Source organism: Thamnophis elegans, chromosome Z (assembly GCF_009769535.1).
Source record: "Thamnophis elegans isolate rThaEle1 chromosome Z, rThaEle1.pri, whole genome shotgun sequence".
In the NCBI taxonomy this organism is placed as follows: Eukaryota; Metazoa; Chordata; class Lepidosauria; order Squamata; family Colubridae; genus Thamnophis; species Thamnophis elegans.
In genome coordinates, this window is record NC_045558.1 from 60,077,350 (window position 1) to 60,091,524 (window position 14,175).

General features: G+C 39.9%; 1 protein-coding gene across 4 annotated transcripts in view; it reads right to left on the minus strand.

Annotated features, from left to right (window-relative positions):
* MYRIP (myosin VIIA and Rab interacting protein) overlaps positions 1-14,175 on the minus strand; it is a 184,049-nt gene that overhangs the window by 75,831 nt on the left and 94,043 nt on the right. The window lies entirely within an intron of this gene.

Consider the following 14,175-nt stretch of genomic DNA (forward strand, 5'->3'; position numbering starts at 1 on the left):
GATTGTGTATCTTAATTCATAAATTTGTGTAAAAGGACTTTAAAGGGTAATGCTAGCTAACGCTCCTCCTTTGAAGTAAATGGCAAGAACAGACATCCCTTTGCTCACTATAGAAATGGTATTTACAAGCTTTTAAAAATATATGGTAGTATCTTGCGTGGAATTAGGTGCAAAGATGCAAAGATGAGAGGTGAAATCAACATGCCTACATTAATAAAAATTCTTCATCTTAATATGAAATTGGTATGAGATCTTCTGATCTTTTCTGAATTACACAATAAGTTTAATGGTCTTGTCAGGTGCTGCTTATTTAATAATCAGGAAAGAAACCACTCAACTCCATTCTTGAAATTAAGTGTACTTTTACTAATTACAAACGATAAGTAGCGAAGCAAAACTGAGTCTGGGTAAATTGGCGCGAAAGCAATAGATTTCATGTATAGTTCAAACCCCTCTCCTTGGCACCCCATTCCATAGTCCAATAATAATTCACCCAACTGTCAGGTGGGAGATATCTTCAAAAAGCATCATCAGGGTAGAATGCTGGACAGTTAGCCTTGGCGGGAAACTCCCTTTCTCCACATGTGCAAATAGATGATCAGGACAGCTTCTAAAACACTCCTCCAGCACATAATGATTCCCCTCCCAAATACCATGCCCTCCCTCCCCGTTTCAATGACAGCCAAAGCAGCAGCAAAGCAGAGGCTGACAGGTCTATTCAGAGATGGAAAGAGTTTATCTGTTTCACTTCTACTGTTCTATATCTGTGTGAAGGGATCTTCTCCAACCTGATGTTTGCAAATTATGAGACTAGAACTCCCAGAATTCTCAGATGATGAATGGAATTTAGGAATTCTCAGAGTTCCAATTGGAACACTTTGTTCCAATTGGAACAAAGCATCATGATACTAGTGAAGATTAAACTAGATTGAATGGCCATTGAACAATTTCGGTGTGAGTGTGTGTGCGTGCATGAGGAGAGAAGAGGGAGGCAGAGAGAAGAGAAAGAAATCTAATGGAAAAGAAGGCAGTTTTATCATGAGCAGATATGTGTGTACACATAATCTGTAGTCATTTTGAAAAGAAGCAAGATATGTATTTCTTTAGATCTAATCCAAATATGATCAATTTATTAATAGTACGTGCCACTAGGGAAACATGATAGAAGTTCACTCATTGCTTGTCCCTGATGTAAAAAAATGTGTGCTTTAGAATATTTGAACAGCAGTGTCAATTTCTTCCTTCCTCTATTAATAGATCCATGGATACGAAAGCAAGTGTCAACTTCCATGTTGACATTCCATGCATACCGTTGGCGGAGCTGGATCTCAGATTACAGTAGCTGATTTGAGATGGGTGGATTTATTGGTCAACATGATTTATGACACAGAGTGAGAGGAGGAAAGGAACAGAAGCCGATAGACAAAGCGAAAGAAATGTCTGCAAATAAATCTTGCCTAATGAAGCTGTTAATAAATCATTAGTTTCTGTGTAAGAAACATTGGCTATTATGTGTTCATTACGGCATCATTGGGAAACTTTACAGACAGACATTTCTTTGCTTTTAAATATTGGGGGTGCTGAGAGGGAACTCAGAAGACCATGGCAAAAGGCCAGCCTGATCTCAGACATCAAAGCCAAGATGGGTGAAGCAAGAGGAGATGAGTATGCAACCCCTAAAACAGCTAAAGCTGAGCCCCCACCCCTCTGCCAAGAAAAAGGGAAAGGCCCTAAGCGAGCTGGGAAGAGTGGAAGGGAATCAAGCCAGGGTCTCAAAGCCCCAAATGGAGCCCCTGGGAAGTTCCATAAATTCAAATTCAAATTTAATGAATTTATATGCCGCCCAATCCCGAAGGAGTCCAGGTGGCTTACAGAATACAAACTCTAAAAAGGATAAAAATTAAAAATAGGGAAAAAGCAGATTAAAAAAGAAAAACATCATGTACTCAATCTAGGCGGGGCTGGACCTCATTCATGAGGTCAACAGCCCCAGGCCTGCTGGAATAGCCAGGTTTTAGTAGCTTTTCGGAAGGCCGAGAGAGTGGGAAGGGTCCAGATCTCTGGGGGTAGGTTGTTCCATAGGGTCGGAGCAGCTACAGAGAAGGCCCTCCCCTGAGGAGCCACCAGCTGACATTGTCCGGTCGACGGCACCCGGAGAAGGCCCATCCTGTGAGATCTTATCAGCTGTTGGGAGGTATGTGGCAGAAGACGGTCTCGCAGATATCCGGGTCCTAGGCCATGTAGGGCTTTAAAGGTGATAACCAGCACCTTGAAGTGTGTTCGGAGACCGATAGGAAGCCAGTGCAGCTCGCGGAGGATAGGTGTAACATGGGTGTATCTCAGTACACCCGATATCGCTCACGCGGGTGCAGAAAAGGAAGATGAAGCCAGTGGCTCTCCCATGTAGCAGGCAGACTGCCCAGGGCAGACAACCTCTTCCCTCCCTCTGAACTAGAACTGAGGAGTATCTTCAGACATATCAAACGCAAGCATAGAGGCCGACGGGAGATGGGAAGGGCACTGCTGATTGAACTGCTCCAGTTCAAAGGAAAGTTTGATGGGGACTCAGACCAGTTAGCCCTATTCCTTGACTCAGCTGAGACCCACCTGGAATGCTATGGACACCTCTACTCATCCCCCAGAGCCATAGTGAATACTATCACAGAGGGACTTGAGGGAGAAGCAAGGGAATGGCTAGCAGCCCTCCACAAGAGGAGAGCTCTCCAACTGCAAGGTGTAGATGACTTCCTACAACTGCAAGAGGCCAGATTTTTTTTAAAAAGTTTTTTTTATTTATTTTCAAAACAAACACAACACATAAAATCTTCCTTTTTTACATACTGTAGAAAGTTGGTTACAAAAGACTTTCATGCATCTCTTCCACAGTCATCAAGCATAATTCATATTAACTCAAGTATTTTAACTCAGATATTTATACATGTTACCGTCATCATACCTCCATTTTCATTTGACTATAGTTGTTTAAACTTCCTTCATCGTAAAATATACCAAGATTTAATACATAACCACATAACTGGCATTTCATTTACTATTCTGTCTGGATGGTCTCTTGTGACGAGCCGATGGACAGAGAATGGAAGCAGTTAGCTTCCTCCCATAATTGGGGCATACCAGGGGTTGTGACACTAAATATATACCTACCTCCCTGGCTTAAGCTGATAAGGAGGAGGACCTGTGGCTTAATGGTTAAAACATCTGCCTAAGATGTAATACAGCACAGGTTCGAATCCCAGTAAGGGTGTGGCTAGCTGATGAGAGCTAAATAGCTTGAAATAGATCTATACTAGTCTCCCTTTATTTATTTATCAGCACAAATACAACACATTTGTAACAAAAGGCAACAGTAAAATATTGGGCTTCACGGCTGGATGGTCTCTTGTGACGAGCCGATGGACAGAGAATGGAAGCAGTTAGCTTCCTCCCATAATTGGGGCATACCAGGGGTTGTGACACTATCTATCTATCTATCTATCTATCTATCTATCTATCTATATCTATATCTATATCTATATCTATATCTATATCTATCTATCTATCTATCTATCTATATATATATATATATATATACACACACACACACACACACACACACACAGACATATATATCTATATCTATATCATCTATATCTATATCTATATCTATATCTATCTATCTATCTATCTATCTATCTATCTATATATATATATACATACACATACATATATATATATACATACACACACACACACACACACACACATACATACATGCATACATACATACATATTCATTATTCCTCCTTTATTTGGCTATATCCTACATCGTATCATTTTCCCCCCTAAGTAATCAAGACTTAACTGAATCTAACTTAATTCTTTATTATTATTATACAATTGTATCACAGCGGCCAGTTGTTTCGCCGGATTTGGCATTGGTTACTAGTCGGGCCCCACCCAGGGGCCTAGGACGTCGTAACGTATTTTCGTAATATGCGTGCAGATCCAAGCAGTGCGGCTTTTTGCATTTGACTGATGGTGATTTTGTCAATTTTTAACTGTTTTAAATGTAATTCCAGTGCTTTTGGAATAGCACCCAGTGTGCCAATTACCACTGGAATTATCACTGCTGGTTTGTGCCATAGTCGTTGAATTTCGATTTTTAAGTCCTGGTATCTTGCAATTTTTTCATGTTCCTTCTCGGCGACCCTGCTATCACCTGGTATTGCGATGTCTATGATTATGACCTTATTTTTCTCAACCAGTGTGATGTCTGGTGTATTATGCGCCAGTATTTTGTCGGTTTGTATACGGAAATCCCACAAGATCTTGACCATCTGATTTTCGGTGACTTTTTCAGGCTGATGTTCCCACCAGTTTGTTGCTGTTTTAATATTATAATTTTTGCACAAATTCCAATGGATCATTTGTGCTACTGAATTGTGCCGCAATTTATAATCAGTCTGCGCGATTTTTTTTACAGCAGCTGAGTATGTGATCAACAGTTTCATCAGCTTCTTTGCAAAGTCTGCATTTGGCATCATCAGAGGATTTTTCGATTTTGGCCTTAATGGCATTTGTGCGGATAGCTTGTTCTTGCGCAGCCAGGATTAGTGACTCTGTTTCTTTCTTTAATGTACCTGTTGTTAACCATAACCAAGTTTGTTCACTGTCCACTTTATCTTTTATTTTTTCCAGAAATTGGCCATGCAGTGCTTTGTTCTGCCAACTCTCCATTCTTGATTTTATCACATCTTTCTGTATTCTTGTTTCGTCTGTTGGGCCTTCAGTAGATTTTTGTTCTTTACTTCGATTAATAGACGTTCTTGACTTTCTTTTAAATAATCAGCCAGTGCATGTTTTTCTTCTTCAACTGTTTGCTTCACTTGTAATAATCCTCTGCCACCTGATTTTCGGGGCAGGTACAGTCTATCAGTATCACCACGTGGATGTAAACTGTAGTGCATTGTCATTAGTTTCCTGGTTCTTCTTCTTCTTCTTCTTCTTCTTCTTATTATTATTATTATTATTATTATTATTATTATTATTATTATTATTATTATTATCCTTTATATATAAACCAAAAGGGTTTCTAATCTTCCTTTCATGGGTATCATTCAATATTCATATCCAGTTATTATTTATCATAACACTACACATTGTATACATTATTATCATTATCAATTATTTATTTAACTATATCTATTATCACTAAATTTCACTAAGTTTAGCTGGTTTTAAATTATACTCTTCCATCTATCAACCTGTATCTTTCCAGTAACAAAACAGTGTCATATCTTCTGCCATTTGTGGCATCAGTCCTCTAATCATCTCCTTAATCAGCTTTGTATGGACTCTTCTTAGCAACTCTTTGCTTATAAGATCTCTCGTGTAAGCATCTCTCATGCTTATCTTTGATTGTCGGTGGTGTTATCAAATCTATTGCTAATAAGATTTCTCTCTTTAAATCCATAAATTATTTTATTTTTTCCTCTTCTGTATCTTCCCATCTGGGGTAGGTTTCCCCTCCATTTAATTCCTCTTTCAGTATTCCACTCTTTCTGTTTTCAGAAACAAACCAATCACCATAAATATCAGCAATTTTAATTTCTTTATATTCATTTTCCTCTTCAATTTTTTGGATTTTAACTGCCACTTTTTCCATTTGATGAACATCTTCAACTTTTCATCATATTTTACTATTAGATGTACTAAGTAATCCAACTTCTTCTCTATCCTCTCACTTGTATTTGATAATTTCTGTATTTCTGAAAGTATCTTTTGCAGATTTAAAACTTCTTTCTGGTGTTGAAATTGCGCCATGATTTCCAGCTGACAAACACTGCTACTCTAGCTTAGAAGGTTTCAACAGAATTAAGCATCATAACATTTCACCTTTCTCTGGTTAAAAATCTACTTCAAAGGAACATCTGTGTGCTTTTCTTCTTTTTCTTTTATAAAAAAAGCTGTGAGTCCTTGAAGTGCCAAGCCAAGATAATCAGTGAAAAAAGTATTTTGTTTCCAATACACAAACTTCTAGCCTCTGAGTAGCAGCGTTACAATGTTACAATGTTACAATGTTACCATTTCTTTGTTTCTTTTTGTATCTTTTTGTATTTCAAGTTTTAAAAAAGGTCAGATTCTTAAATGAGTTAGAAAAACACCCACAGTAATGAAAGAGGAGAGTTTTAGTCCATAGATTACAGAGAATACTCAAAGAAAAAAAATGGAATAAGGAAACTTAATCCATTCATTTTAAAAGGCTTGCATAAATTCCATCTGTACAAAATAGCTTTTAAAAAGTAAGATAACCCACTGTTCAAAACCAGTCCAAATTTAATTCCGCCACTTATTTCTTCTGTTTTCCAATTTAAATTAATTTTAAGTTTTTTTTATAGGCAGTCACTTTTAAAACAATAAACATTTCTCACCAGCTGAAAACACTTTCTCTTTCCATATCCTTCCATTTTGGAGCCACCCTGACTTCATCAGCCATTTGGCTGGATTTTTTGTCACCAGTTTGAAGAACTTCTCTTGGATCAATCAGAGACTTTGCGATGTCCCGGTGATCGGCAAGATGTATTCTTCCTGGTCACTGTCTCTACGGGACAGTTTAGGTCCGTTTGGACCATCCAGAGGCAAAAGTGTCAACTACGATCTCAGAGCATTGAGATTGCATGTCGTGTCATCGTGACTTCAGCTCCTCCCTTTTGCTAGAGGCCAGATTTGAGGAGGTGGAGGAGGATCAGTATGCGGAAGATGAGCTCAGTGACCTAAAGCAAAGGGGCCTTCCCATCAAAGAGCACATCCGCAAATTTAGGAGAGTCATTGGAAGTCTACTCCCTTTACCAGAGCTGTTAGTGTATTTTTTCAGAACAAGTCTGGACCAGCAAATTGCCCAAGTAACTGCCTACTGTGACATCCCAGACAGACTCTTTGAGTGGTTTCGAGTAGCAGTAAAGGTCAACAGCGGATTGTATGATAACATTAGAAAGCCACTGGACAAGAAAGAGAGAGGTCAACTCGATCGAAAATGCCTGGCCAACGGGGACCCACAGCAACACAGCAGGCCCTGAGACCAGTCCCCCTCAAAGTCTGCTGAAATGCTACAGATGCTGGGGGTGGGCAATATGGCATCCGTGTGTATGATCCCAACCCCGATGCCGAGGCAAGAGCCATTACCCAGGGCACGACTGGAACCGGATCACAAATGGACCACCCACACTGGGATGGATAGAATCCTATGACAGTGACAACGAGGCTGAAAACGACCCAATGGTGAGAGGGCCAATTCACCCTTTCCTTTTTCCAATATGCCTCACAGCCCCAAAGACAGGAAGTCAGGTGGATTTTCAAGCCCTAATAGACTCAGGCTGCACTAGATGCTTGATCAACCTGACCACAGCCCTGAAACTAGGGATCAGAGCAAAAAGTCTGGCTCACCCAATCATGTTCGAACAGGTTGATGGGTCCTTAATGGGGGGAGCCTATGACACCCACCTGACCGAACCAGTGAGACTAGAGCTAGTGGATCACTGGGAAGTAATTAAATTCATAATGGCCCCCAAAATGACAGATGCAGTCATACTAGGACTCTCCTGGCTAGACAAGTGGGGACCAAACATCTGGTGGCAAGGGGGTTCAGGCAGACTTAGGATAGAAAAGGGGTCCCAACCTTTTTTCCGCCAGCAAGCAGAAACATGACCCAAGCAGGGAACCCTCCAAAAGTGCACACCAGAACATCTGGGAACCACATCTGATGACACCCCAGACCACCAAAGAGATCCCATGGGAATATCAGGACCTTGCAGAAGTATTCAGCGAGATTGAGTGCAACATTCTGCACCCCCATCGTGAGGCAGATTATGCCATCAAAATCACCCCCAGAGCAAAACTATCCAAACCCAAACTGTATGCCATGACGCCCTGGAAAATGCAAGAAATGTGCAAATACACAGACAAAAACCTAGCACAAGGGTTCATCAAGCCAGCCAAGCCACGGGTCGCAGCGCCAGTCCTCTTCAAAGAGAAAAAAGACGGAACTATGAGACTGTGTGTAGACTTTAGAAGAATCAATGTGGTGTGCATACACAACCTGTACCTTCTCCCCCTCATGAAGGACATGCTATCTCACTTGGCCAAGGGAAAAGTCTTCACCAAACTACACCTCCGAGAGGCATACTACGAAATATGGATCAGGGAAGGAGATGAGTGGAAAACAACATTCAACTCCCCCCTAGGGAGCTTCCAATTGAAAGTGATGCCTTTTGGACTGTAGGGAGCCCCAGCAATGTTCATACAGTTAATAAGTGAAGTGCTGCATGAATACCTCTACAAGAGAGGTCCAACTGAGGACAAACAGGCAGCCCACAGGCTGGCATAGTCGGAGACAGCTCCTGAAGGAAGAGACGAAGCAAAAGCATTCCATCTGGTGAGGTTAATTTTTCTTTTTTTACTTTCAGAAGATCTGTGTTAAGAAACTTTTTTTCTTAAAAAAAATAACAACTAGTCCCCAAAGTAAGAATAAAGCGGAGATTTTGTCACTTATTGTACTACTACTAGAACATTTCCTGCTCTAGTTAATAATGATGTTTTGTGGATTGAAGTAATTGCAACAGTTCCTGTCTCCCTGCTTGTAGTCTATGGACTGATCTTTTTTTCAATTTTTTCCGTTTTACTACCCTAATTTTTTTTGTTAGCTAAATTAAACTTCTCTTACTTCAACAAATTTTTCGTTCTATTGATTAAAACTATATGAAAGATATTTAAGGGAAAGCAAAAAAAAACACAATTGACTAATTATTGAATCTGCCACCTGGAAGCCAAAGTCTGAACTTTGTTTCTGTTTTGGATACAATGTATCCTTTGTTCTGCTTCACTTGGTTTCACTGACCTTGCAATGGAAGGGTTTGGAATTTGCTTATAATATCTGATAAAACTTAAAGCACGAAACCTGTTTTTGTTAGTGCTTCTGGTAAATATTTTGGCAAGAGAATATAGCAATATAGCAATAGCAGTAGACTTATATACCGCTTCATAGGCCTTTCAGGCCTCTCTAAGCGGTTTACAGAGAGTCAGCATATTGCCCCCAACAATCTGGGTCCTCATTTTACCCACCTCGGAAGGATGGAAGGCTGAGTCAACCCTGAGCCAGTGAGATTTGAACCGCTGACCTGCTGATCTAGCAGTAGCCTGCAGTGCTGCATTTAACCACTGCGCCACCTTGAAGGAAAAGACAAGCAAGAATAAAAACCCTCCTATTTTAAAAACTTTGAAAGAACTGGTGTTTAAGATTCAAAATAAATACAGACACATTTCCTAAAATTTTGACAGGCTAGAGTGGCAGATTCCTTTTCCTATTTTTTCCTTTATATTTCTTTGCATTTTGAAAAATGGATCAATATTCAAAGGAAGAAAATCTAATAATTCAAAACATCCTGGCTAGACTTCAAAATATTGCAGAAGGACTTAAGAGATTTGACAAGAAATGGGACAGTTTATGAGGTGCTACAGTTAAAGAGGAGGGGGTTGGAGCCCCAGAGATCAAAGAAGAGAATGGAAACATAGAAAATAAAGATAAGATATCAGATGAATCCATCAATGGACTAAATACGAACGAAGGTGAAAAGAAGGGAAGCTGGAAAAGTGTTTTTGACAACTTGGAGCCTTTCTTTCAATTTCAAGATGCAGGAGGGAAAAAAAGAGTGAAAAAGATGGAACTAAGAAAACAAATATATCCAGAAACAAGTTTGATAACCAAAGCTAAGCCTACGTTAATAACAATTAAAGAGCAACAAAACTACATGAGAGATCCTTTAAGCTACAGAGTGCGGAGAGAAATGTTAAACTCTGAAAAGATTCTAATAAGAGAAATGACACGACTGCTGGCGAGAGAGAAAGGATTATTTTGCTACTGGAAAGACACTGGCTGATAATGCCAATTGATGATAAAAATTAGCTAATTTTTGATGGTTAATAAGTAGGGATTTTAGTATTTTGCAGACTCTTATTGATTATCATTGAATGTTTAGTCACTAACATATAATATATCATTATATTAACAATGAAAGGATAACCTTAATTAGGATAAATAACCAGGCCACAAATTGCAACTGAGTTTTGGTGGTATGATAAAGCCTATAAATTTGTGTTTCAGACCTTGTTATGAAGCTATAAATAATTTGGATTAGAATAAGAGGTAATGTGACGTAAATAGCAAACAATTGTTTTCTTTTCTTTTCTTCTCTGTGTCAGCCTCTGCTTTGCTGCTGCTGCTTCGGCTGCCATTGAAACGGGGAGGGAGGGCATGGTATTTGGGAGGGGTTTACTAATTGTGCTGGAGGAAGATTCTGGAGTTCTGCTGCCTGTAGGACTGCGCATGTGGAGGAGGTTCCCGCCAAGGCCAACGGCACCGACATTCCATCTTGGTGATGCCTTTCAAAGTTATCTCACACCTGACACTTGGGAGAATTATGATTGGACTGCAACTGGGATGCCAAGGGGTGGGGAATGGGTTATTTTATATATCACTCGCTTTCGCGCCTAAATAATCAGTCTTCGCTTTGCTACGCTTCTAATCATTTATAATTAGTAAAAGTACACTTGATTTCTAGGTTTTCTTTCCTAGATATTAGGTTTTCTTTCCTAATTATTCAATGAAGAGGTGCCGACACTCTGTCTTTCTCTAATTACAATAATAAAAGGGAATGTCAATGCATATCTTGGAGATTATCAACTAGAAACTTTAATCTGGATTAGAAATGGCAAACAATTGTTTTTTTCTGTCTTTCAACTATAAAAACAAAAGGGAAGGTTAATATATACTTTGGTGATTATTAACTAGAAATGTCAACATTTTTCCTTTTCTCTTTAGATTGTCTTAGATTTTAAATGGTCATTTTGTTAGCACATATTAGTAGATTGTTGTTTAGAGACTGTTGCTTTTTGCGTTTGTGGAGAGAAGAGGAGAGAAAAATGTAAATAACCCCTAGTTCACTATAATAATAATAAAGATATGTTAGAGAGAGGAAATGTTAGATGTCCTACTAATTGACTTTTTTTTCTTAGAATATGTTATAAAGCTATAAAGATATGGCAGATTGAGTGGAACTGGGGGAAGAGGAAAAAAATGCCAGCAGGTGGCTGTGTTTTTGAAATCTCAACTAAATGAAAATTGTGGTATGGTGATAGTAAAATATATAAAATTTTAACATATATAATTTAAACTGAATGGAATATATGTGATTGTGGACAGAATGCACAAAATGTACTTGTAACCAATGGATACGCTTTCTACAAGATGTAATGAAAGATTATGCTTTTCTTTTTGTGTTTTTTTCTGTAATAAAACTAATAAAAAAATTATTTAAAAAAAAAGAAATCACTAGCCGCAATGCATGCAATCGAATATTGGTATATATGTGTGAATCTAGTTTCTAGAATATATGTTTAAAATGAAAGAATATCAATTATAACTGAACAACATGATGTACAATGATAATAATGTATCTATGTATGCTTGATGGATAATCTGTGACCTTATATACAATTGAAAATGGTGATGCACAAATGCTTGTAACCTAAAGACATGCTATATGTAATTGATGAAGGTTTTGTTTCATGTTTTGTTTGTTTGTTTAAAAATAAAAAACCTTCCCCCCCCCAAAAAAAACCCCAATGAAGTCCATCAATATCTCCTTCCATGGGGCCTCAGGGCGGGCCACACCTTGGAAAAGGCCCTGGGGTTTTCCCGGTAGGTGCTTTGAGGCAGCACAAATGGGACAACTGGCTATGTAGGACTCAATGTCTTTTTTCAATGAAGGCCACCACAATTGTCTCTTAACCAGATATAAAGTCTTTTCAAATCCAAAATGGCCTGCCATTCTCGAATCATGGGCCCATTGAAGAACAATAGTTTTCAGGTTAGAAGGAACATATAATTTAGCCCCTACTCAAGTCAGTCCATCCTTCATAATGCATTTGTTTGAATGTTCCTTGAACCAGTCATCGGACTCAAGGCCTTCCTTTAGTTTGCATATGAGGTCCGTCGTGACCTTTAAATTTGAAATGCCTTGGCTTCTAGTAGTCACCGGGGTAGCTAGAATTTTTGCTGAGATGACTGGGTGAACTACGCTCAGCTTAGAGCTGTTGTACTGGGGAAGCCTAGACAAAGCATCAGCCATGAATCCCCCCCCCCCAGAATGTACTTGAGGGCAAAGTTGAAATGGTTGAAATGTTGCGCCTAACGCATCTGTTTAGGAGATAGCTTACGTAGTGTCTTCAATGCTTCCAAATTTTTATGATCAATCCATACTTCAAAAGCATGTTTCGCCCCTTCTAGGAAATGTTGCCAGGTCATCAAAGCCCATCTGACCGCAAAAGCTTCACTTTCCCATATAGCCCATCATCTCTCCGTCTCTGTCAGTTTGTGAGAGGTGTAAGTGCATGGCTGCAATTTTCCATCAGCGTTCATTTGAAGTAACACTGCCCCCACTGCCACATCACTGGCATCAGCTTGAACGATAGATGGTTCCTCCATATCTGGGTGTTTCAAAACGGGTTCAGCTGAAAAGAGTCACTTTAATTTCTCGAAAGTGGTTTGACACTCCATAGGCCAATTCAAAGGCTTACCCGGTCTAGGCTTGGCCTCCCCTTTTGACTTTAGGAGATTTGTAAAGAGGGGATAAATTGACGATAAAAATTTGCAAATCCCCCAAAACTTTGTAATTGTTTGTGGGTGTGAGAAGGTGCCCACTCAGTTACAGCCTGGACTTTCACTGATGCCGTTGTGGGAGATGTGGTAGCCCAAGTAATCAGTTTTCTCTTGATGAAATTCACATTTAGACAATTTGGCATAAAGTTCTATGGCCCAGTTTCTTGAGTACTGATTGTACTAAAGTCACGTGTTCATCACATGTTTCCGTGTAGATAAGGATGTCATCAAGGTAGACCATCACGCCCTTGTACAGGTGTTCATGTAAAACTTCATTTATTAATTGCATGAGAACAGCTGGCGCCTCCTGTAGGCCAAATGGGAGTACTCTGAATTGAAAACACCCGAGTGGGCAGTTGAAAGCAGTTTTCCATTCATCTCCCTCTTTGATTCTGACTCTATAGTAGGCCTCTCTTAGGTCCTATTTTGTGAAGATCTTCCCTTTACCCAATTGGGCCAACATATCCTTCATCAGAGGGAGTGGTATATATTTTCCATGCACACATTATCAAGATTATGGAAGTTAACACAGAGACGAAAGGAGCCATCTTTCATTTCTCTAAACAACACTGGGGTGGCCACACATGGCTAGCAGGTTCAATAAACTCCCTTTTCAAATTTTTGTCAATAAACTTCCATAATTCCTCCATTTAGCATGGGGTCATTGAGTAAATCTGGGGTTTTGGAAGTTTTACTCCTGGGAGGATCTCAATGCTGCAATCCGTCGCACGGTGAGGGGGTAATTTATCAGAAGACTTTTCACTGAAAATGTCCTTTAGGTCCCAATATTCCTTTGGGATTTTCTCCTCCCCCTCAATTTTTTCCTGCACCGCAGCTGCTAGGTTAGGTTCAGGGTTGGTAATATTGGAAACTTTCCCTTCTCAGGGGGTTTAAGCAGATCGGAGCACAACCACCCTTTCTTCCAGTCGATGTGTGGGTTCCATTTACATAACCAGGGTAAGCCCAGTATGAGGGGCTGGTCCATCCCCGGTGCCACAATGAAACTTAATGTTTCTTGGTGATCTCCCGTCCACATGTCTATAGGTTCTATAGGTCTATAGGTTCAGTCACAAAATGGGCAGCAGCATCCCCAGCTATAGACCCATCTAGGTGGCAAAAAGCAATGGGAACTTTCAAAGTTCTCAATTTCAAGCCCATTTTTTCCGCCACTTCCGGGCTAAAATGCAACGTGTGCATCCCGAGTCTAAAAGGGCCAGCATTTTTGCATGGGTGCCAATAGAGGGCACTTTAAGTTCTACTGGGATGGTCATGGGGGCTGATCGGAAACTTACCAGATGGTCGTCATCGGATTCGGTTTCACTTTCCCCGGATGAGGATGGTTCTTCGCTTGGGATGGGAGGGAATTGCACAACAGATTCCACCCCTTTCATGGCGGTGTCCCTTCTCTTCCCAGGTTGTTTGTCTGGCTTCCTCTCCCCCCGCCCCAGCAGAGGGCTTTGGGCCAA